Source organism: Labrus bergylta, chromosome 16 (assembly GCF_963930695.1).
Source record: "Labrus bergylta chromosome 16, fLabBer1.1, whole genome shotgun sequence".
Taxonomy (NCBI): Eukaryota; Metazoa; Chordata; class Actinopteri; order Labriformes; family Labridae; genus Labrus; species Labrus bergylta.
In genome coordinates, this window is record NC_089210.1 from 18660231 (window position 1) to 18685708 (window position 25478).

Consider the following 25478-nt stretch of genomic DNA (forward strand, 5'->3'; position numbering starts at 1 on the left):
CTGAACCTGCTGGCAGTCACTCTTGGCTTTCGTACTGAGACCCACAGCGGGCTGACAGACTGTTGCCTGGTCTCAGCTTCTATGGCAGCAGAGAGTTCGTGAGACACCTTTAGGCTCTCAAGGTGGTAATGCTGCTCATAGTCAGCAGTAAACTCAAAGTCAGCTAGAAACCTGTAGCCTTCAACAGGCAGCAGAGGGAATTCTGGGGCATTTGGATGTTTCATTATTTCCCTAGTAGCCTCTAAGGGGCACTGGTATGATAGAACTGATCCGAAGGGCACAAGACCAAATTTGGACTCCACCATGGTGAGTTCCTCAAGTCCATGAAGAATCTTACAGATCCCCAGCTGTGGCTAAATGTCTTTCAATTTCTCTCCAACAGACATCACACCCGGGTCAGGAAGGGGCCCCACCACACAAGATTATATGAGGATTCATCAGTTATATTTTGTGTGTTTTTAATAGAACTGCCAACTGCAATTGTTTGCACACCTCTGCTGGAGACTCTGCTCTTCCTCTTCCTCCCATCAAGGTCCTGACCACCTCCCCCCCCTCTCTCAGCTCCTCATCAGCAGCTTCAAAGGACAGCCCACCCTCACCCTCACCCCGCTCACTGTCCCACTCTCACTCTTACTACCAGCCAGGTACAAAGAGAACTCTCCAGACTCCACATCAGAAAAGCCAGTGGACCAGACAACATCAGTCCCAGGATCCTCAAGGTGTGTGCGTATATACATAGATATATATACATATATACTGTACATTCTATATATTTATTATTATACTAGTCTATATTATATAACATTTCATTATATTACACTATATTGTTCATATTGCACTATATTATACCATTTATTTATCATACCAAGTCACTTTAATCATCACTTGTCACTTTATCTTGTCATTCTCTTCAAATACTGTTTCAATTCTCAATTCCCCCCAGTTAACTTCAACATTCATTTTTGTACTGTATATACCCCGTTTTTATTTTTTATTTTTATTTTTATTTATCTTATCTATTCTGTTTAATGTGTATTTGAGCTTTCTTGTCTGTGCTGCTGTAACGCCCAAATTTCCCCTCTGGGGATCAATAAAGTATTATCCTATCCTATCCTATCCTAGATGTTTAGAATAACATTCATATGGTTGACTCACCTGAATATGCTGCATACAAGGTGGATTTTACACCTGATTTGACACCAACTTCAATTTTGGTTTCCGAACCACCATCTCATCCACTGACTCTGGCTGGATCCCCTGTTAAATGGCAACAAAGACATTTCAATTAATATAATATACAGGAAAAGATTAAAAGTTCCATTACAAAAGTTAAATTGTAGTAAGACACCAAATTGGGAGACAGTATATTGTTAGGGTTAAAATGTTTTGATTTCTTTTGACAGAAACAGAAGACATTGTGTAGTAGCCTACATCAGAATGGTGGGTGGCATAGATCAACTCTGAAAAAAACAGCCAACCTAAGATAACTTGCAAATAATCACTTTTTCCATGTCATTTTCTGGTTCAAGTCAATTACTTTATTTATTCTTTTTCAAATTGGATTTTTTTTTATAGTCGAATTAAGAATTCGTGTTAGGGGAACCGGAGCACCCGGAGTAAACCTAAATAAGAGAGACAAGGATTAAAAGGTAGAAAAGGGAAAGCTAGGGTCTAATATTAATTACTTTTCAATAAGTTGTGCAGTTGTTGTGCACTATTTATAATTTCAACAATCAACTTTATCAGCTTCAGTTTTTATAGAACTGAGGGAATAAGGTGATAAAGTGAAAGGTTTGGGGAGGGGGTGGAGCTAAAGGGGGAGATAAAAGGGGAGAAAATGAACGGTTGGTGAGGTATAGAGGGGGGGCTATTCCAAGACTTCGCAGTCACAGCAATAGAGGAATCGCTCTGGAGTATTTTTCTCCTCCTTCTTCTTGCCCTTATTTGACTTGACTCCAACTTGCTGCACTTTATTCATCCTCAGTTTCTTAAACCAGCTCCACCTATTTGACTTGACTCTGACTTGTTCTTCAGAAATAGTTGGCTGCACATTATTCTTTTTCTGTTTGATGAAGATGCTCCACCACTTTGACTTCTTCTCTGCTTCTTGCTCAACAAAGCTTTCCTCTGTATTAGCAAACTCATAAAGTTCATCCATTTCCAAATGATTGCGAAGGGACGGAGTTGTGTCCATATTAATTATCCCCTGCTCTGTGTCGATCTTTTCATTGCTCCGCCAATTGACTGACTTCTTCTCTGGGACTTCACTTTTGATATCTGCATTTCTGTGGCTCCTTGAAGTGTCAATTTGTTTGCAAAGGCTTTTGAGAACATCTTTCAATGTCCTTATGACACCTTTGAACACCCCTCTGCATGCTCTGCAGTTTGGGCACTTGGCACAGGTACCAGAATGGACAACAAAGGGTTGTTTTAAATCTTTCATAGCCTTTAAGATAATGGAGTCATCGTCATTGGTGAACATATTGAGGAAAGCCTCTGCAAATGTGGGAGTAACTCTGATCGATGCGTCAGCACCAACCACTTCCCAGAAAGCCTCGCTGAAGGAGCCTTTTAAATTCTGTTCCATTTTTTCATTGTAGATTTTACTGGCCCTTCTATGACCTAAACCTAAGTTCAACTCGTTGCAAACTATATCATCAAAATACAATGAAGTGACTGTCTCTACGGAAAATCTCAGCACATCTGCATACATGCTGGTCAGCTTCTTCTTCCCCTCCATGTCCAATATGCCTCTGCTTAAATCATTTTTTTGCCTCTTAGTAAGGCTGTCAAAGAATGACTTGAATATAATACAAAAGCTATTTTTCAGTAGCATTACTTTCTCAGCAAAGTGTTCCTCTTCATCATCCATTTCCAAATGATTGCAAAGGGACGAAGTTGTGTCCATATTAATTATCCCCTGCTTTGTGTTGATCGTTATAAAGATGCTGCTTCCTTTTCCATGTTAGATGGATCCATTGTGCTTTGTTTGAGATTAGACTTTTTCTGTTGAGAGCTTTTTAAAGTTTTCTCCTTCCTTCCTTTCTTTTTGTTTGATTTCATGACTGTTCGCTATGATGGACTTCTCTGGGTTCAGTTAAAGGGATATAGTTATTCTGATAAATTTGACTGTCTGTTCACAATCTTGATCTGAAAATCCTAAATCTAATTATAAGCGAGTTATGGATTGTTACATCACACATCAAAGTGTCTACTCAACCCTGTTGACACAATGATGACGTATGTTAGCGATCGTACGCGCCTGCGCAGTTTGGCACCGGAAGTACGGCGAGGTGCGCGAAACTATGCGAGGGGATTTACAACAAAATATTATGATACCTAAACCAGCTGACTTTGTCAAGTTGTAAAACACTTCCAGGTTCGTATGGTATTAGAAACTACAGAAGTTAAGAGCACAAGTCAGTCATCAGTGGTCATATTTATAAAATGTCAAACAAGAAGACAGACTTTGAGTTAGCCTATGTGTCGTAAAATGACAAACTGGCAAGCTTAAAACAAGGATACAAGACCACTTTGTAAGAGGCCAGGGTCGTTATTAACAAGACAGAAAACTAGCAAAGTGAACCTATATGACAGGGCACATTTCATATTGTGTCTTTGGCTTGCTAGTGTTACACCCCTGTAGCTCAGTAGTCCCATGACAGCTCTCAGCTCTCCCACAGTCTTTGGTTTCTTCTCCTTTAAAGCTCTGACAGCAAGCGTATCAGCAGGGTCCATTTTGCTGCCCTCTGCAGATATACGTCCTAAATAACGAACCTCACGCTTGAAGACTTCACACTTACTTGGTTTCAACTTTATCCCATGCTGACGTAGTCGCTGTAACACTGTTCTCACATCCTCAACATGGTCCTCAAATGATTTGCTAAAGACAAGCGTGTCATCCAGGTATGGTATGAAGATCTCATCACGCAGCCCTTCCAAACATTCTTCCATACATCGCTGGAAGGCAGCTGGGGCATTCATCAAACCAAAGGGTATTCGAATCCATTCATAAAGACCCCAAGGTGTCACAAAAGCTGTCATAGGTCTGCTTTCTTTAGCCATGAAGCCCTGATGGTAAGCTTTACCTTGATCTAAGAGAGAGAACCAGGAATTTCCACCTAGGCCATCCATGATGTCTTGCACTCTGGGAATCGGTTGGCGATCAGGAAGGGTTTTCTTGTTCACTTCACGGAAGTCAATACACAGCCGCAGAGTTCCATCTTTTTTTCGTACACAAACCACTGGTGATGCATACGGTGAGTTTGACTTCTCCACCCAGCCTTGTGCGATGAGGTCATGCAAGTAATCTTTCATCTCTCTGTAAAGTGGCTTAGGTACAGAGAGGTATGTTTTTGCGACAGGTTCAGTGTCTTTCAGAGATATGCTGAGTTGCAGTTTCTCTATGCAGCCGATATCATCATCTGTTTTTGAGAATGAAGCCGACTCCTCTCTCAACATCTGGTGAGCTATCTCCTTCTCGGGTTCGCTGAGGTGGCTCAGATTCACAGGTGGGTCCCATAAATTGTCATTACTGTGTTTCTTTTCAACTCTGATGTGATTCATAGTTGCTGGAGGTGGAGGGCGGCAACCCTCTAGCATGGAAGCTGGATAAACTGCCTGAATCTGCTGCACAGTCCCAATCACAGTCCTTCCTGCCAGCACTATGTCATGGTCTGTAGGATTCTGTACACTAACAGTAATAGATGGTTTATTACCTTTTCCCACTTTTACAAGCGTGTCACAGAATTGAAGTCCCTCAGCCCAGCGTGGGTTCACATCTGGCTCAAAGATAAGTGTTGTATCTTCATCTGGTGCAGACACATTTACATGGCACTCAACTTTGACAGACATGTGTTTTGGTATGTTGATCCTGTCTTTTTTTGTCTTCACAACATATTCATGATTTTGCTCAACACTTACTTGCTGTACAAAGGCTTCTGCTTGGTTTGGCTTGAGATCAGGGAATGCTGCCCTCACTGCGTGACTGAGGCGTTCTCTGTTGTTAGAGCTGGACTGTTTTGATTCACTGTTTATAATGAGATCGATAACATTAGAGCCAATTATGGGACGAAACAGATTGTTACCTTTCATCACAAGTGTTGGAACTATAACTTCTGTGGTGACTGCTTCTCCTGGAGCTAGTCTGAAAGTAATCTTCACCCAGCCTGCATATGGTATATTCTCACCATTTGCTGCCACAATGTCAAGAGTATCTGCACTGTCCAGAATTTCAGAAATGTCTCTCAGTCTCAAGTCTGGTACGTGTTCTTGTTTCCATTGTTCATCCATTATTGTTACTTGGGAACCTGAGTCCCACAAAGCTTGAACTCTTTCATGTTGAATGTAACAGTCGATCACATATTTTTTTCCTACCAGAGGAGCCACTTTTGCTTGTTTTCTTCCTTTTGAGTGAGTGTTCACAGTCATACATGAAAATGGCACACATTTTTCTTGGTGCACAGCCCAACCATTAACTTGACATGACTTAGAACAGTAGAGTTCATTTTTACATGATGCACATTGTTTCAGTCTCATCTCTTCACCTTCTTTCCCACAGTGAGCACAGTGCTGGGACCTCTCTGTATGACTGGTCACTCCCTGTCCCGCGCGAGCGACCTTTCCCCGTTTAAAGGGTCACCTCCAACATGTCTTTGTCCTCTAGCTCGACAACCAGCCAGGAAATGCTCACTGCTGCCGCACCTGAAACAGTGTGTACAGTAGTCCTCAGCTCCCCGCTGTTGACAGCTAAAACATCTCCTCATACGTCTCTGATTTTGTGGTGGGAAGCTGCGCTGTGGGGCAAACTTTTGCTGATACTGTGCAGTCTCACCTCTCTGTCCGGGGCCAGGCGTGTACCAGTATCTCTGGGGCAATTCTTGCATCTGATGACCTGGGAACTGCTGAGCTGATGTGCCATCCAATCCTCTTGTTTGAGGCTGCTGATCTCTATACATGTACTGGGGCTGCTGCATAGACTCTCTTATCTGGGATACTTCGACTTTAAGATCTTTCAGCAAAGTCATTTCAGACCTCATTTCTTCAAGCTGAGTCAATACAGTTGAGGGAATTTTACCTGAGTTCTGTTGAGTTGATGGTTTTTCATTCTTTTCAACAGGAGCAGTGTTGGACTGGGCTGAGTGAATATTTATAGGACGTTGTTGTCCCAACAGCTTCCTTTTATTTTGGCTCTCCGTCTCATAAGCACATGCTGTGTTCATTCGCTCAAGTAACAGTTCATCAGAGATGTCAGTTTGTTCAAGGTATGGTCGAAGGTCACGTTTTATGTTATCATTTTGTAGCCCAGTTAACACAGTGTGAAGAAACATGTTCTGTACTAAACCTGGGTCATATTTGAGGCCTGACTCTGCTTCTTGTGAGGCAAACAAAATCTTTTGTCTGAGGTCAAAAGCACGAATGAGGAAGTTCTGCGGAGTTTCTTTGATGCCTTGAACTTCTGAGGTCAGCTGTTTGTAGAGTTCGGTTGCACTCTTTTCCTGGTAATGAGAACGAAGTATCCGTCTTAATGTGGGTACGGTCAAGTTAGCTTTTCCCTCTAGGTAGCTACGAATTTGCATGCCAGGGGAGATTGCTTTTATCACGGCATCCACAATCTCAGATTCTGGAACTCCTTTGCTCAGGCCATGTTCGATTTGTCGAGCTAAACTTGAAAAAGTGAGTCTCTCCTTCTGTCCAGGCTCACCAATTTAACCAGATATTTTAAAGTCTTTATGCCAAGGTGGATGACAGTGAGATGCGCTCTGTGTAGATGTTCTGCTAGAAGCCTTGTTGTTGATATCTATATTTTCTTGATCATCTGTTTTCCCGTGCCCCTGTGTTGTCGTCAACTGAAGCTGCAGAGCCTCAATTTCTTTCACTAGCCTTTCCTCTTCTTGATTTCGTTCTCTTTGTTGCTCTGTTAATTGTGTTCCTTGGGCATTTATCTGTCCTGATTTATCTTTCTTTTCAGCTACCTGGAGCTCAGAAATTGTGTCTTGTAGATGGAGTAAGTCAGACATACCTTTGTCCTCCAGTTTCTCTAACTCCGCTCTCTGGATGTGGTTTGAAATGAGTGTGATGAGTGCTGCACGACCCTTGCCAGTGACATGCTCAAATTCTGGGCCTGCGATGAAGAGATTGTCACGTAATTCCACCAAAATGGCTCTGGACAGCGCACACAATCCTCCTATTATTTCAAGCTGTAACTTCTCTAACTCTGATGAATCCATCTTTCAACAGAAGAGCTTAGGTGTCTGGGTTAAGTAGTGCCTTTGACCTTTGAGGAGTGGTAGTTGCCCTCCTAGTATGTCGTGATACCTCAGATTGCATGCACACTTTTCTCAGGTGTCGGGATACCACTGCAGCCGGTTCACCTCCTGCTCTCGATGTCTGGTAGATGTAAAAGGGCTGTACGATGCTCTGGGACATCAATCTCGAGTAGACACTGGCCCAGGCAACACACAATCCCAGCGGTGCCTCCAAATGTTACACCCCTGTACAGCGTACTGTAAGGGGAGAAATAAAGAAGAAAGAAACAAACACGTTGTTGCTGGCTTTCATTCAATGGTGTAATGAATAATATGCAATAACACATCATATTATCATTGTACAATATTATACACTTAGATGAACATACATGCACTGTTTAATACCTTTACATCTGTCATATAACAGGCTAGTATTTCTCAATATTGTATAATCTACTGCTTGTTTGATGTAAACACATTTAACTCTTTCTTAGTTGCTTTAGTAGTTATACACATACACACTTGCAGAGTGATATTTCTTTAAACTGTACCATGTAACTGTAATTGTTCAACTGACCGATACAACTTAAATAACACACTCTCAGTAGACGCACTACACGTGTCTCTATTGCTCTCTGTCTGTGTGATTCAAGCTAGCATGCACGCATCACGGCAAACATATTCATGCTTAAACTGCTTCATAAACATACTGAAATTACTTTGTATACAGAAAACATATCACTAACTTGTTCCCGGAAACTTACAACACATTTATACTTGGTTTTATTCACTTTTAACCAGTATTCTTACCTGTAAGGGGAGAAATAAAGAAGAAAGAAACAAACACCTTGTTGCTGGCTTTCATTCAATGGTGTAATGAATGACGCTCAGACAACACGCTCCCCCTGCTGGCGTAAAACCGGAAGTGTAAAACAATAACAAAAGCTTAAGACCAAACCAATCAATTACCGATATGCTTTTAAACTTAACCTTAGCAGCATGAATTAACATTAAATTATAACTAGCTTTTTAGCATTTTTAAAGGATATACAACATTTTAGAAAGACACTAGTTTTAACATGTATTATTAATTTAACTTAGTGCACAATCTTATATCCATTACATAGACAGGCTGTATAAACGTCATTGAAAGGTTCAAATAGCCTAGCCTATATTTTGCGGCTCCAGACAGATTTTTTTGGGTGGAGCTACTGGCAAAAATGTCTCTTTTGCAGACCCCTGCAATTACCCAAATAAAGAGTAAATTATCTTATTCCAGACATACTTCTTTTGTAGATGCATGTCCTGCGATGTGACTATTGCGCATGCGCACATCATGATGACGATGAAACAATATATCGTGTCGTGTGGACATTTTGGATGTGGTTGGCTACGGAACTCCACCTGGCCACAACCTCCTCCCCTAATGCTAAAGTTGATTCCGACCAGTAAAGGCGCTTTATCACGCTCTTCCTTCACAAACCAACATCCTGTGTTTTGGTTATTTTTGCAAGCGCATCCATTTTTTTCCCAATCCTTGGTCACAAGACAAAAGATTTTCAAACACAAATTAATTTTTTATCATTGTTTAATTCAAATACATACCGTTTGCCCCCATACTTGGCAGATTGTCCTGCAATTATAAGATAAACGCAGAAAAATATTTCATTTTATTTTTATGCATTAATGGACAATAATTACCACAGAACCACGGAAAGCTTTTCTTTGACTGTCAGCATTTTTAAGACGGTGTTTTTGGGTTCGCCATATCTGTACATTGCATTCTGCGTCACCATATTTCTTCGCTGCTTGGCAGTTGATTGTCGACTCTGCTAGTTTTATCACCAGCATCTTAAAGTTAGCATCAAAACTTCTTCTCATTTGTTTGTTAACTTGCACCACTTTTGAGCAGCCTTATTCGGGCCGTCACTGTGCGTCTGCATCATTCAGGCGAACTGTCACTGTTGTGAGTTTTGATTGACCGCTTTACATGTGGGGGTGTCCCAACAACTGCTGTAGTAATGCTGCAGCTCCCAGTGCAAATGGGACATCTTTTGAATTGTCTTCATGGACAATGTACTTGGTCTCTCAAAGTAGCAACACATAGCCTACAGTTTTAATCATTGACTAATTAATTATTAAAGGTTAAGATTAATAAAAAGTTATTATAAGTAAAGTGACATGGTTGTCACGTCGGGGAATATTGCTCTGCTCACCCTCCTCTCGTATTTATCCACATCAATCATGAGTGTGATTTAATAAAAAAATATTGTTTGAAGTAGTGTAGATGGCATTCAAATCTACTACGATCACGCTGATGGATCGTTTTCATTAAAAAGTGAGCGTTTGAGCTTTGATTATGCTTGATGAACTCTTTGGAACTCTTCAATATTGTTTTTTTTTTTTTCACGTTTTCAAGCTGGTCAACATCTGCTCAAGGATTTTTCATGTGTTTAGGAAAATGCTGTACCATTGATTTGCTGTGAAACAGACACAGAAAATATGAATCTACAATCAGTTATCTTAACGCACAGACTTGCGTGTGGGTGTGTGTGAAAACATAGTGTGGTGGAAGGTATTGAAGAGTGCACTTACACAAAGTGCTTCATGAAACGAAAGGTGCAGGCACTGGTCTGGCAGGGCAAAAAAAGAGCAAGATTGCAGAAAGCTGCGGCTGGGCAACAGACCCAGGTGCTCCAACTGAAGTGGATGCAGACCATCTCCTTTGGCATCTCGAGGAAAACACAGGCACATTAGTACATAGACACCAGCTTATAAAAATACAAGCAGGGGCCGTCACAATGTACACAAAAACATATGTTGACATTATTAAAACTTTGGTAAGGCCTATGTGACTTTAACCTCTGAATTCTGATGGCTGATGGGAGCTGATGGGAGCATGACCCAGAAATTACAAAAAGACATAATAATACATACTTGCTCAATCAATGTAGGTGTTCTAATGTTTTGAATGGGTCTTGAAATTCACCTGCTCTCAGCCAAATGTTGGCTGTGGTTAAGAAGTGTGTAAGTTTCACCTGACATGTAGGCAGCTCAACCAGGTTTAGACTGCAAATAAAATAATATCAACTGCTGAAACTCTGAACCCAGCTTCCTGACAAAAGTTAGTTTCAAGCTCTGGTTATGACAAAGTAACAGTGGCAAAATAATTCGGACTTAATATGGAGAGACAAGTAATAAGTGAAAGCAGCAAGCGGAATAATAACTCATGCTCATATAACTACAAATCAAGCAAATAACTGCCAGCTAGTGTAATGGATATAAGATTGTGCACTAAGTTAAATTAATAATACATGTTAAAACTAGTGTCTTTCTAAAATGTTGTATATCCTTTAAAAATGCTAAAAAACTAGTTATAATTTAATGTTAATTCATGCTGCTAAGGTTAAGTTTAAAAGCATATTGGTAATTGATTGGTTTGGTCTTAAGCTTTTGTTATTGTTTTACACTTCCGGTTTTGCGCCAGCAGGGGGAGCGTGTTGTCTGAGCGTCATTCATTACACCATTGAATGAAAGCCAGCAACAAGGTGTTTGTTTCTTTCTTCTTTATTTCTCCCCTTACAGTACGCTGTACAGGGGTGTAACATCTAAGCCCACTCACATTTCTAATATAACTAAATGAGCATTTATTTATATACTTTACCACATTAAGTGACAACTCTCCAGCTGGGATCTCATCAATCACCCCGTCTTTCTGCCAGCCTGCCTGCCTGCCTGCCTGCCAGCCTGCCTGCCTGCCTGCCTGCCTGCCTGCCTGCCTGCCTGCCTGCCTGCCTGCCTGCCTGCCTGCCTGCCTGCCTGCCTGCCTGCCTGCCTGCCTGCCTGCCTGCCTGCCTGCCTGCCTGCCTGCCTGCCTGCCTGCCTGCCAGCCAACACTCAACAAGAAACCACTGAGCTGATGTACCGGCTCATTGTGAGCTGAGAGAAGACCTGCAGACACGTGCAACATGGGTATGTCTGCAGGCCTTATTTCATGTTTGATGGAGGTTAAAAGCCACGACCATCAGGGCAGAAAAGGTAGACAGTTTCTGTTCAGTAACAATAAGTTGAACATAAAGTAACACACCCACTTATGGAAAAAAAGTAGACAGAAATAGTAAATCAAATAATGCAAGATACAGTGAAAAAATGGATTCAATGAATTAGAAATCAATATTAATCCCAGCTGATGAATGAATAAACAAATATATAAATAATATAAAAACAAACAAATAACTTGCTATGTAGATTTGTCTTTTACCTACAAGTCTCTGATTTGAACTATTATACTACTTTTACATATTTTGGGATTTATTTGAAATACAGAAGCTTTTTACCACTTTGGATTTCACTCTGCATCTCCAAATAAATGTATCACCATGCAAGGTATCATGAAGAAGACATGTCTGTAAGAGCCACTTCATGATTATTAAACATGGAAAATAACTTCCAACGACATTCGGACATTAAAAGACTACAAATGGTAAAGTAAACGGAGTTAACCACAAAGTTAGTTATATAAAGAAAAGGGTTTGGAGGTATAAAGACGGTCATGTGTTTGGACTCAGTCCAACACTAAACTCTACTGGATGACTACAGAACTACAATCTATTAACACAGTTCAGGACGGTTAAAAGATCTTGCATTTTATTAAAAAACATCTAGGCCTACTGAATTACATTTATTTGAATACTTATGAAGGTGTAAACAGATCCTGCTGCACTATGAAAGTGTAATCTATGGATTTCTCTTCATATAATGATGTTTATTCTTCTTTTTTGTAATTGAAATATTTGTCAAATATTTCACCTCGAGATATCACTCATGCAATTTGAGCAGACTTTACCTTTAATTATGTCAGAAACTATACAGTAAGATCTGCTGAAAATTCTCAGGACTACAGCCAGGGACACGAGGAATAAGAATCCAGTGAAAGTTTCTTGTCTTAACATAGTGTTTTTTTTTTCTGTCAGCCGTTATTATTGACGGTATCTTTTGCACGGCCGCATTCCTTCTTTTACCGTGGTCAAGTGAGCCGTCTTTTGCAAAACCCGGTCAAGCCAGCCGGTGCTTAAAAAGTGTCTAAACAAGGAATTACAGTACGGGTGCTCGTAGCACCCAAAAATGAGAAATGCGGCCGCGTATTTTGAGAAATTGTTATTAAATAAGACGTGTAAAATAATATAAAAATGTATTTAAAAATTGTATGAGTTCTCTACATTTTAAGATGCTTTAACTGAAAAGTTTTTGAGAAAGATTAAGTTTAATTCTGCTCAAATTGCATTGAGACGCTTTGATATTTTAGTCATATTGATTATTTTATTTTGAAAAATCTATGACAGGTGACAAAGCTCTTTCAATGGGTTCTTGTTCGTCATGTCCCTGGCTGTTTCCTGAGAATTAGCAGCAGATTTGACTGTATAGTTTTTGAGAAAAATGAAGGGAAATTCTGCTCAAATTGCATTGAGATGCTTTGATATTTTACTCATTTAGATTATTTCATTTTGAAAAAGAGGTGACAAAGATCTTTCAATGGATTCTTTCTCTTCATGTCCCTGGATGTTATCCTGAGAATTATCAGCATATGAGTAAAATCTGCTGAAAATTCTCAGGATGACAGCCAGGGACATGAGGCACAAGAATCCATTGAAATATCTGTCAGAGATTTCTTCAAAATAAAATAATCAATATGACTAAAATATCAAAGCATCTCAATGCAATTTGAGCAGAATTTACATTTATTTTTCTCAAAAACTACTACGGTTACTCATGATCTGTGAGTGCAGTCAAGAATACAGGGGTGTACATTCTGCCAGGAAGACTTTTTTTTTAAACTAATATGCTACAGATTGCTACAGGCTTGGGTGGCTCAGGCTTTCTCACCTAGCTGTGGGAGTGTCACCCACCTGGGGGAGGGGTTACTGCCCTTTGTGATTTCATGAAGGGAAAGTCTCCAAACGGTCTGTTTGAGCACACTTTTTTTTTTTACTCACCAGAAAACACGATCTTGAAGAGTTACATTTGTTTTCTCCAGATCTTACCTTAACAGATTTACTATGTAGGCAACAAAAATGTCAAAATGTTTTGTTTTAAAGATTTATTTTTGGGCTTTTTGTGCCTTTAATGGATAGATAGGACAGTGGATAGAGTCGGAAATCAGGGAGAGAGAGTGGGGAACGACATGCGGGAAAGAAGCCACAGGCGGGAAGCCGCCCGCCTGCTTGAGACGACAGCCTCCATACATGGGGCGTGCGCACTAACCACTGCCCCACCAGTGCCCCAAAAATGTCAAAATGTTTTGATTTCTTTTGACAGAAACAGAAGACATTGTGTAGTAGCCTACATCAGAATGGTGGGTGGCATAGATCAACTCTGAAAAAACAGTCAACCTAAGATAACTTGCAAATAATCACTTTTTCCATGTCATTTTCTGGTTCAAGTCAATTACTTTATTTATTCTTTTTCAAATTGGATTTTTTTTTATAGTCGAATTAAGAATTCGTGTTAGGGGAACCGGAGCACCCGGAGTAAACCTAAATAAGAGAGACAAGGATTAAAAGGCAGAAAAGGGAAAGCTAGGGTCTAATATTGATTACTTTTCAACAAATTGTGCAGTTGTTGTGCACTATTTATAATTTCAACAATCAACTTTATCAGCTTCAGTTTTTATAGAACTGAGGGAATAAGGTGATAAAGTGAAAGGTTTGGGGAGGGGGTGGAGCTAAAGGGGGAGATAAAAGGGGAGAAAATGAATGGTTGGTGAGGTATAGAGGGGGGGGCTTATTCTTTTTCTGTTTGATGAAGATTTTTGATGAAGACACTTTTACTTCTCTGGGACTTCACTTTTGATATCTGCATTTCTGTGGCTCCTTGAGGGGGGAGAGCTAGATCTCATCTCTCTAACCTCTGCAGAAGGTGGTGTGTTATTTCTAACATGTTCTTCCACCATGACCTCAGGCTTCACAATTGAATCGGTGGAGGACGAAGTTGCAGGAACTTTCTCTTTCTCTGATTTATTTTTCCTCCAAATAAGAAACCTAGCCTTACACTTTGTTAGATTTTCAGCTTCCATCTCACGGGCTGAATAATACTCATCATAATACTCATCCAACCTCCGGCAGTATTCTTCATAGTCTATGCCTTCGGCTTCCCACATGGCTTCTTTCTCTTTTATCTCTTGGAGGCCTTCGAAGGCCGTCTTCATTGCATCCTGGATTAGCCATTCGGTATATTCTTCTGGGGTAATTAATGCTTCCTCTTCTTCTTTCACCATATCATTTTTGTCATTCTTCTCTTCAGATTCTCTACACATATCCTTGGTCTTGTCTTGGACAGGAGCATCAGTCTGGGTAGAGGAATTGTCTCTAGGTGCTAAAGATGCTGCTTCCACAAGGACAGAGCTCGGGTCTTCTTGCTCAGCAAAGTTTTCCTCTGTATTAGCAAACTCAAAAAGTTCATCCATTTCCAAATGATTGCAAAGGGACGGAGTTGTGTCCATATTAATTATCCCCTGCTTTGTGTCGATCGTTACAACCTCACTGGAGCACATTGAGGTGGATGGAGATGAATCTTTAGGAAGGGGAGAGCTAGATCTCATCTCTCTAACCTCTGCAGAAGGTGGTGTGTTATTTCTAACATGTTCTTCCACCATGACCTCAGGCTTCACAATTGAATCGGTGGAGGACGAAGTTGCAGGAACTTTCTCTTTCTCTGATTTATTTTTCCTCCAAATAAGAAACCTAGCCTTACACTTTGTTAGATTTTCAGCTTCCATCTCACGGGCTGAATAATACTCATCATAATACTCATCCAACCTCCGGCAGTATTCTTCATAGTCTATGCCTTCGGCTTCCCACATGGCTTCTTTCTCTTTTATCTCTTGGAGGCCTTCGAAGGCCGTCTTCATTGCATCCTGGATTAGCCATTCGGTATATTCTTCTGGGGTAATTAATGCTTCCTCTTCTTCTTTCACCATATCATTTTTGTCATTCTTCTCTTCAGATTCTCTACACATATCCTTGGTCTTGTCTTGGACAGGAGCATCAGTCTGGGTAGAGGAATTGTCTCTAGGAGCTAAAGATGCTGCTTCCTTTTCCATGTTAGATGGATCCATTGTGCTTTGTTTGAGATTAGACTTTTTCTGTTGAGAGCTTTTTGAAGTTTTCCCCTTCCTTCCTTTCTTTTTGTTTGATTTCATGACTGTTCGCTTTGATGGACTTCTCTGGGTTCAGTTAAAGGGATATAGTTATTCTGATAAATTTGACTGTCTGTTCACAATCTTGATCTGAAAATCCTAAATCTAATTATAAGCGAGTTATGGATTGTTACATCACACATCAAAGCGTCTACTCACCCTGTTGACACAATGATGACGTATGTTAGCGATCGTACGCGCCTGCGCAGTTTGGCACCGGAAGTACGGCGAGGTGCGCGAAACTATGCGAGGGGATTTACAACAAAATATTGATACCTAAACCAGCTGACTTTGTCAAGTTGTAAAACACTTCCAGGTTCGTATGGTATTAGAAACTACAGAAGTTAAGAGCACAAGTCAGTCATCAGTGGTCATATTTATAAAATGTCAAACAAGAAGTCAGTCGCTCCTTGAGTTTACATGGTGAAGTGAGCCGCCCCTAAATTTCAAGTGCCCACGTATTCTGATCTTTATGGTAAATGCTCCGGACTCCAGAGCGAGCAGGAGGAACAGACAGAGAGAGCGATGAAGTCAAGTGCTAAATGTCTAGGTCTTACCATAAAACTGACTATGAGATACACGTGTATGAAACGGGAGTAAACACAATACTGTTCAGGGAATAGCTTCGGAGGTCGGGGAAGTTAGTGTGAGAATAATACTGCGAGTCTGCGGTAACTTCCGTTTTTCAAAATAAGGTGTTCACAAGTAAAAAACAAAACAAAACAGTTTTTTTGGAGAAAACAATAATTATATATATTTTCTTACCTAAGTAAACAGTGATTCTGATATTGCACAGGTACTATGAAGTACTTTTACTGTGTGCTTTCTGAGAAATCCACTGTCAAAGTCCCTTATAAATCACTATAATGAGCCTTTTTTCTGACTTTGATGTCTTGTAAAAACATTTTCCTCCATAAGTACACAATGATTCTGATATGGTTGGACTTAGTACTTCTTAGACTACATGCACAGGTACTATGAAGTACTTTTACTTACCATGAAACTTAGAATAGCCTTAACAACAACAACAACAACAACACAAAGCACTGTCAGTAAAATAGTGGTGGTATGAATTTCTATCACGCAAACTACTGGTGTGTATAAGGAATTATACAAACACAAGATTAATAACATACATAATCTTGAGAGTCACGTCTGTTGTATTCATTGTTGTTGTTGATGCTCTGTTTGTTTCTATCCATCTCTTTCTTTCTACATCTCCCTCTATCCCAGTTTACAAGCCCAGCCTAAATATTTAAAGCCTTTGAGCCCAGCGTAGTTTCAGCAGACGTCCGTTCAACATGAGTCCGGTTCTGCTTGCGGTTTCTGACTCCTAAACGCAGTTTTTTTCTTGCCACTGTAACTTCGCTAAATGTTGCTTAGTGCTCACATTTCAGACAGTCGAGCAAAATATAAGAAGGTAAAAACAACTGAATGATATGTAAAAAGCCAAAAATGAGTTTTATTTTGCAGAAATTACACAGAAACTTTATGGACACAAGCAGCCCTTTCCATTCATTCAGACTCAAAATAAAACAACAATTTAAACTTTTGTTTAACGGTTTCACTGAAGACATTTGATTGATTTATAAAGAGTGAAACAGAAGTGCGGATGTATAAATGTGTGTTGTACACATATTCGTCTGCCTGTGTCTTCCCTCTCACATGAAGGGTGTGGGGGTCTCTCAGCAAAGGGAGCTGATCTCGCTCTTGCTGCAGCCCCACTTGCAGCAGGCGTTGGACAGGCCCACCACCACGTCCCGGCCCTTGCGGTCAGCCTTGCGAAGGGCTTCCAGGTTCTCCTCTGTGATGAAAGAACGGGCCTTCCTGCTAAACACGTCCCCCTGGTTGTCTCTGGGTGTGATGCTTAAATCTCTGGTCCCCTGGAGGAGACCCTCCACCACAAAGTTGTGACTCACGCCCTCTGAGGATTCATCCTGACGGGAGCTGAATGGGTCCTCTGAAGAATCTGCTGCACGGAAACAAGAGGAAGCGTCATAAAACATGCAGGCTTCTCTAATACAGGGGAAACAGTTTAATCATTTTCTGTATAAAATCAAATGTAGAAATGATGGAGCATGTGAGTGACACAAGCCGGAGGGACATGGGTAAGTTTACTGAATTATGTCCTGAAGTTGTACATTCATTTTATAGTATATAGTACAGTATAGTACCTGCCCAGTGTTTCCGAGTGCATACATAACAATAATAATAATAATAATAGAATGTACATAAGATCAGGGTATTAGATTTGTTTATTCAAATATAACATAAATAAATAAAAATAATAAATCTAAATAATAGCATAACATGTTTCCCCTTTGGCATCTTACTACAGACTGTGACAGCCTGACAGAAAGCCAGTTGTGCCTTACTTTCAAATTATATACAGAGCGCTCATTTGACTGCTCCACAGCCTACTTGTTGCAAAGTTTGCAAGATGTGTTTGAACATTTTATTTTATGGGGCTTTCTGAAAAAATATTCCAATGCCCTATTACATGAGAAGGCCTCAGGATGGGGTCCGTTTATGGAGATCCTCAGGCAGGCAGCCAGGTGTTCACCTTGAAGCTGGTTTCAGGTCTGTTTTCACCTGAGGATAAAGCAAAGAAAATACCACAAACTGCACTAATATGAAAAAAATGCATGATTATTTGTTGTCCTGTTCAAGGTCATGCTCTTACCCTGTTCACCGTTGAGAAATCACGTTGTAATTGACACAGGAAACGGGTAAAACAAGTGCAATGCCTGCAAGGAGGCTCAGACAGGAGTAGAGGTTGGTCCACTCATCAAACTCGCTTGCCAGCAGACTCATGATCTCCTGGTTATTGTTCTTGAAACAACATTTGGTTTACCAAGGCATTAGTCTATGTGTGTGTATTGTGAACTGTAGTTGATTGTAGTCAGAATCAGCTTAATTGACCCACCGTGAATGCCCCAGGAAGGACATGATTTTTGAACGAGGACCACTCCTGCAGGACCTCATTCTCATGTTCAGGGCAACATTTCCTGGCAAGAGTCCGCAGATGAGAGATGTTGATTGTATCATCTTGTAGAGTGGTTGATTGCGGTGCGGGTCCCAAGATACTGAAGGCCCCAAGAATGTCCAGATCATGAAACCTCCTCTCCAGGTGTGTTTCCAGGCCAGTTATGTAAGGGTGGATGACCTACAATGAATAAATCAACATATTTTTAGAAAGAGCCTACACCCACTGTTACCTCCGTCATTAAGGGCCAGGCCATAGTCTATTCAGGAGTATAAATTCCATTTTCTCTCATTCATAGTTTCAAAATTGGACATTTACCTCTCGCTGGGTTCTGGCTCACTGCTCCTCCCTCAGCGCTTCATGACATCTCGCCCTCTCCTATTCCTCTCCTCCTCGTGCTGGCTCCGAGTCCTTGGGGATCATCGAGGTCCTGATGGAGGCGAGGCAGGCATGATCCAGGGAGTGGAGTCTGTCCAGCCAGAGACTGAATTGTGACAGGAACCTATATATAAAAAAGAAAAGATGCTGTTAAGTATTGGTCAGACCTGCAAACAACCCTCATTTCAATGTGTGAAATCAAACAGATTTGAATAAATAGATGATAATATAGATAATAAACACATTAAGCTTACCTGCTCCTTGATTTGTAAAAAGTTGACATTTGCTTTTTGAAAGATTTTGGACAGACATGCGAGGTGGGGCAAAACATCAGCCTGGAGGTAAACTGCTGCCGCTTTATCTGTATGTAGCACAGAATGTGTAGGGTCCCTTTGCCACTGGACATCTTCTCATCTCTGACTCCTCTGCCAAGGCTCCAAGGAATGCACTCAAGTTCCTCAGTAGGGTCTCGATGACCCTGTGCTGAAAGAGCCAGCTTGTATCCTTCACTTCCTGAAAATGTTGCAATAAAGGACAGAATGATTAGTTATGAATAGACAGAAGATAACTACAATGGTATCAAATAACTATTACCTTTATTTTCAGATCACTGACACCCAGGGTAGCCGATGCTGCCCCGAGTGTTGCAGTACGATTTGCACTGTTTCTGAAAAATAAATGAAGTTCTTAAAGGTGGTCCCTATTCACCCCCATTGAATAGGGACCCCATTCACACGCCGCCAAAATGTATATAAAATCAATGAGTGACAAGCATGGGATACAACAGACAAAACAAGCTCACATAGGCATTAAATATTTACCTGTCATCACGGCTGCCCCCTCAGTCCCAAGTCCATAGAGTTTCTCTGTTGGGAGGCCCTTCCTCAAGATTACATCCTTGATGGCTGTCACAACACAGAGTCTGCTTTGCCATCGTCAATAGAGACCAAGTCCAGGAATTGACTCAACACATGTCCCTCTTTATCCAGGTATCTGAGAGAAAGCAAAGGCAAGTATTTAGTATTAAAAGTTCATTCGGACCAAGGATGTATGCAATTCTAAAATCAGACAAAATAAATGGTCCTATAGCAGACATGCAAATGAAGCAGTCTGGACATAGAGACATCAGTGCTAGCCTGGAAGTCGGCTCCTCGATGACTCCTGCTAAGATCTCAAGCATTCCGTCAATGATACGATGAGATCTATAATTATTCCTCTGGTCAATCTGACGTTGGGAAAAGTAAAATATAAAATATTTAAAAAATGTATTCATTAATGTTAAGATTGAATTAAATTTGAAATTATGGCTAGGGGACCTTTACCTTTAATCTCTTGAAATAGTTACATCCTAGAAGCTCAGCCAGGCTCAACAGCTTTGGGTAGTTTGTGTGGGGGGCCAGTTACTTTTTTATGAGCCAGTAAAGGCCCTTGAACCCACCAATGATTGCCTCGTGCTCTAAAACAACAGTTGGCTCAGAGGAATCCATCATTGAGATGCCTGTAAATGACAAAGTTATTAAAAATGGATTTGAATATACTGAAGTTATTACAAAACGGCTGTTGAAATCAGAACCCACCAGATGAAACAAGAGGCCTGACATCTGATGCTCTCCTGGTGGTGCTTCAGTGACGTGCCGTTCCAAGTAATCTTTTCTGTATACAGTCACTCCGACCTCAAGAAAAGCTCTCTTTGCCCTGCCTTTCTTATTTGCAGCACAGTCAACAAAACATCCCTAAAAAGTAAAGCAATCATTGATCAAATTAGCTAAATATCCACAGATATACCTGTTAATTTATTCTTTTTTTGTGATTGAATTATGCACAACACAATAAGATCACATATAATAACAAGTAGCTAAGGAAATAAGAAAGAAAATGGGGGGAAAAAAAGATTATTCATGATAGAACAAATTATGCAGGTAAAAATGTAACTTACCATGCTGTGTGTGGTACAGCCAAGTCTTTGAGGCATTCTCAGCCACTCTGGATCAGTGCCTCTGTGCTTGATGTCCTGTCTACAAAGCACAGAAGAATAGAAATGAGGCCTATTTCTAAGGAAATGTGCTTTTCTGACCTGACCTGCTTCTGCATCTGTGTTTGCTGTTGTCCTCCTCTCCTATTTCTCTCTCTCCATTACCCACATCCTATCCCATCCTGACTCTCCCTAGCAGTGCTTTTAGCTCTCGCAGCAATGTGTACTGTGTAACTATATTAATAACCATATTAATTTTCACTGAACTCATTTACAGAATATAGCAGTAGAAATATAAAATATAAATAACATATGGAATGAAAATAAGATATAAAGCACATAGATATAAAGTATAAGAAATAGTTTGAAGAATACAGCCATGTACTGAGCTCATGTTAATAATAAATGAGTTACTGTATGTTCTGTACTAAAGCACAGAGAGTTGGGACCTGTTAATGATTTAAATAATTCAGGTTATATTTGTTTCATGTTAAGATGAAGTACTATCCACAATAAGCTGCTTAATTTTTCCTCACCCAAAATCTGAGATCATTTGATGTGGAATATCATTGTGTGAGTGAGTGAGAGAGCTGAAAATAGAATGATTACAATAAGGTTTATCTTCTTAACTTTGAATAGATGTTGATTACCTGAATACTGGACCTTTGTTGTCTGGGTAGTACACTGTTGAATTTATAAATGTAATCTTACACACAGATGAATACAGAAAAATAGATGAGAACAAAAAAAATGATTTAATGAATAACTGATATTTTCTCTCTTTCTTTGCCATCCTGAAGACCCCTCACTAAAAGTCCATGTTCTCCTGGATCCGTGTCACATGTTCGAGCTTCTTCAGAATGACATTTCAACAGTCAAAGTTCTGGTGAGAGAAGATCGCCAGCAGATAAGACAGCAGTACATCAAGGAGCTCCACAAGCTTCAGGAGGAGGAGGAGGGTTTGCACCTTGGAAGACTGTATTCATGCTTCAGCTGTTCAAATAAAAATAGATCTCCTCCAAACAACTTGCAATCAAACCATTTTCTTCCCATTTTAAAACCCTTTGTCCAGTTTAGATGGGAGAAGTTGATATTATGTGATATTGATCTGGGAAGACTACATTTCTAAATCATTTTTAACTGTGCTTTTATTCACAAGTTATTGATCTTATTTACTCTCCATGTATATTGATTTAAGAATGGGGCTGTGTTTAAGGTCATCATTTTGCAATGACTCTGTTCCATCCCATTTTAAGAAATGAACTGCATTAGTATTTATCAAAAGAATAAAAAGTTGTGTAAAAGTAGACTTCCTTCCCTAAGCTATTGAGTTGAGCATTAATGCACATTTTAGTCTTGTCATTTCAAATCTGAAATGTATACTCATAAGTAGACATAAAGGAGTGCATTTATATAGAAATATTTATTTAATCTGAAAAACAACATTAAAAAAAGTCTGTTTTTATAGCAGAGATTAACATGTTTACAGCTTGGTACAAAACAAACAAATAGGTGTGATTAGCTCATGTCTCGATCGACACACACTGTACGGGGGGGTGAATGTTTTGATGACTCATCAGTTTTGATTTGATGAAGGATAAGAGTTATTCACAATAAGGCGTGTAGCTGACCAGCTTGACAGGCGGGCGCGGTGTAACGGTTTGTCAAGAGGCTTAAAACACGTCTCAGCTCTCAGTCTGTGGGTGTCATCACTCAGGCCATCCGGGGGAGACCTCCCTCACAGCGAGCTGTTGAAGAGAAGCAACCGAAATCCACCCCAGAAGAACCAACAAATGCAGATGTTGTTGAAGCTCAGGTTTCTTCCTCTGTCTCTGCAGCTCTCTGGGCACCTCGACGGACCAGTCACCAATAATCCACACTGTGTCTATAGGAGAAATACAAAGGTGTTCAATTAATGCCTCAGACAAGACAAAATGTACAGTTAACTACATGTGACAGTTCAGGGTGTTTTTTTTGTTATTAGCCACATCTGCAGGAATAATATTGAACAAGGTAGCTGCAGCTCATCATAATAGATGCCAGTCTTAGACACTATTTTTTCTAATACTTAAATTTTTTGGTGTGAAGCTGACACTGTCCACAGACTCCATGACTTCACGGGGTTCAATAGAAAACAAATGTCTTATAATAAATGACAAAGGGTTTTTAATTGAGGATATGCTGGCAGAGGTAGGGGCATCACTGATCATCCCCCCACTAAAAACCGCCCCTCAGCTCAGCACATCAGACACTGGAAAAACTCAAGCTATTGCCTGCCTGAGAGTGTTGGTGGAGAGGATAATACGACGTGTCAAGGAATACCATATCTGGGATGGGGTTGTTCCTCTCTCCTTGGCCGGCTCCATCAACCAACTATGGGCAGTTTGCTGCCTGTTGACGAACTACCAAGGCCCCCTGGACATCAAAGGTGACAAGCCTGTCTAGCTGGTTGGATTTAGCACATTCCCCAGTTATTAATGACAATTAATCAAATGTAATGTATACATGAATTGTATATCTGTAATGTATATTATTTTGTTTATATGTTATTTACATTACAAATCAAGAGATTAACACATGAATTGTATATATGTGATGTTCATTATTTTGTGTATGATATGTTACTTATTTACATTACAAAGTCAAGAGATTAACATTTGAATAAAAAAGAAGTAAACACAGACCCTCACATCACATATTCCTCATTTTTATCTAAAATGGGATCACAGCATGTCAAGTAGAATAACTATTTAGTGCAGCATAAAAAACAGAACTGTAGTCAGTTACACAAATACATTTTAGTTTTAATTCATTAAAAGGCACATGTAAACATTTCATTTAACATTAATTAAACAGTCTTATTTACAAGGTTATGATTTTTCACTCAACAATTCATAAACTGCATTGATAGCACATACAGTACTCAATGTTTGGACTTGAGAAACACATCCATATAGATGTTGTAATAGAACATGTCAAGCTGCTGCCTCATTGAACGAATGGTGTCTTCATCCCTCCAGACCCTCTGAACTGTGAGATCTGTGTGTGTGCGTGTCAGTTACAAAGTCACACCACTCCAGTCCGCTGATGGCAAGTTGGCCCTGAACCTGCCAGTAATATTTATGACCCTTTTTAAGTGTGGCCTGACCTCTGACTGGTGTTAGGTGCTTAACCTCAGCAACAGAATCGGTACTGCAGCATTTCACTTCCACCAGTCCAAATGGTGGAGTTTCAGTCGGGTCAAAAACTTTGCCATCTGGGCTGACACCAAGGTGAGGTGCATCAGGGTGCACAATGAAGACAAATTAAACAAATCAGAAAACTGTTTTATTATGTCAGGCTCCTGCTTCAGACCCCTTTTCATTGCCAGGGTCTGTGGCGCTCCTTTAAGAATATGCGCTGCCAGGGCTTTTGCTGAGAACTCACCACGTACATGACATGCCTCCCTGAACCTGCTGGCAGTCACTCTTGGCTTTCGTACTGAGACCCACAGCGGGCTGACAGACTGTTGCCTGGTCTCAGCTTCTATGGCAGCAGAGAGTTCGTGAGACACCTTTAGGCTCTCAAGGTGGTAATGCTGCTCATAGTCAGCAGTAAACTCAAAGTCAGCTAGAAACCTGTAGCCTTCAACAGGCAGCAGAGGGAATTCTGGGGCATTTGGATGTTTCATTATTTCCCTAGTAGCCTCTAAGGGGCACTGGTATGATAGAACTGATCCGAAGGGCACAAGACCAAATTTGGACTCCACCATGGTGAGTTCCTCAAGTCCATGAAGAATCTTACAGATCCCCAGCTGTGGCTAAATGTCTTTCAATTTCTCTCCAACAGACATCACACCCGGGTCAGGAAGGGGCCCCACCACACAAGATTATATGAGGATTCATCAGTTATATTTTGTGTGTTTTTAATAGAACTGCCAACTGCAATTGTTTGCACACCTCTGCTGGAGACTCTGCTCTTCCTCTTCCTCCCATCAAGGTCCTGACCACCTCCCCCCCCTCTCTCAGCTCCTCATCAGCAGCTTCAAAGGACAGCCCACCCTCACCCTCACCCCGCTCACTGTCCCACTCTCACTCTTACTACCAGCCAGGTACAAAGAGAACTCTCCAGACTCCACATCAGAAAAGCCAGTGGACCAGACAACATCAGTCCCAGGATCCTCAAGGTGTGTGCGTATATACATAGATATATATACATATATACTGTACATTCTATATATTTATTATTATACTAGTCTATATTATATAACATTTCATTATATTACACTATATTGTTCATATTGCACTATATTATACCATTTATTTATCATACCAAGTCACTTTAATCATCACTTGTCACTTTATCTTGTCATTCTCTTCAAATACTGTTTCAATTCTCAATTCCCCCCAGTTAACTTCAACATTCATTTTTGTACTGTATATACCCCCTGTTTTTATTTTTTATTTTTATTTTTATTTATCTCATCTATTCTGTTTAATGTGTATTTGAGCTTTCTTGTCTGTGCTGCTGTAACGCCCGAATTTCCCCTCTGGGGATCAATAAAGTATTATCCTATCCTATCCTATCCTAGATGTTTAGAATAACATTCATATGGTTGACTCACCTGAATATGCTGCATACAAGGTGGATTTTACACCTGATTTGACACCAACTTCAATTTTGGTTTCCGAACCACCATCTCATCCACTGACTCTGGCTGGA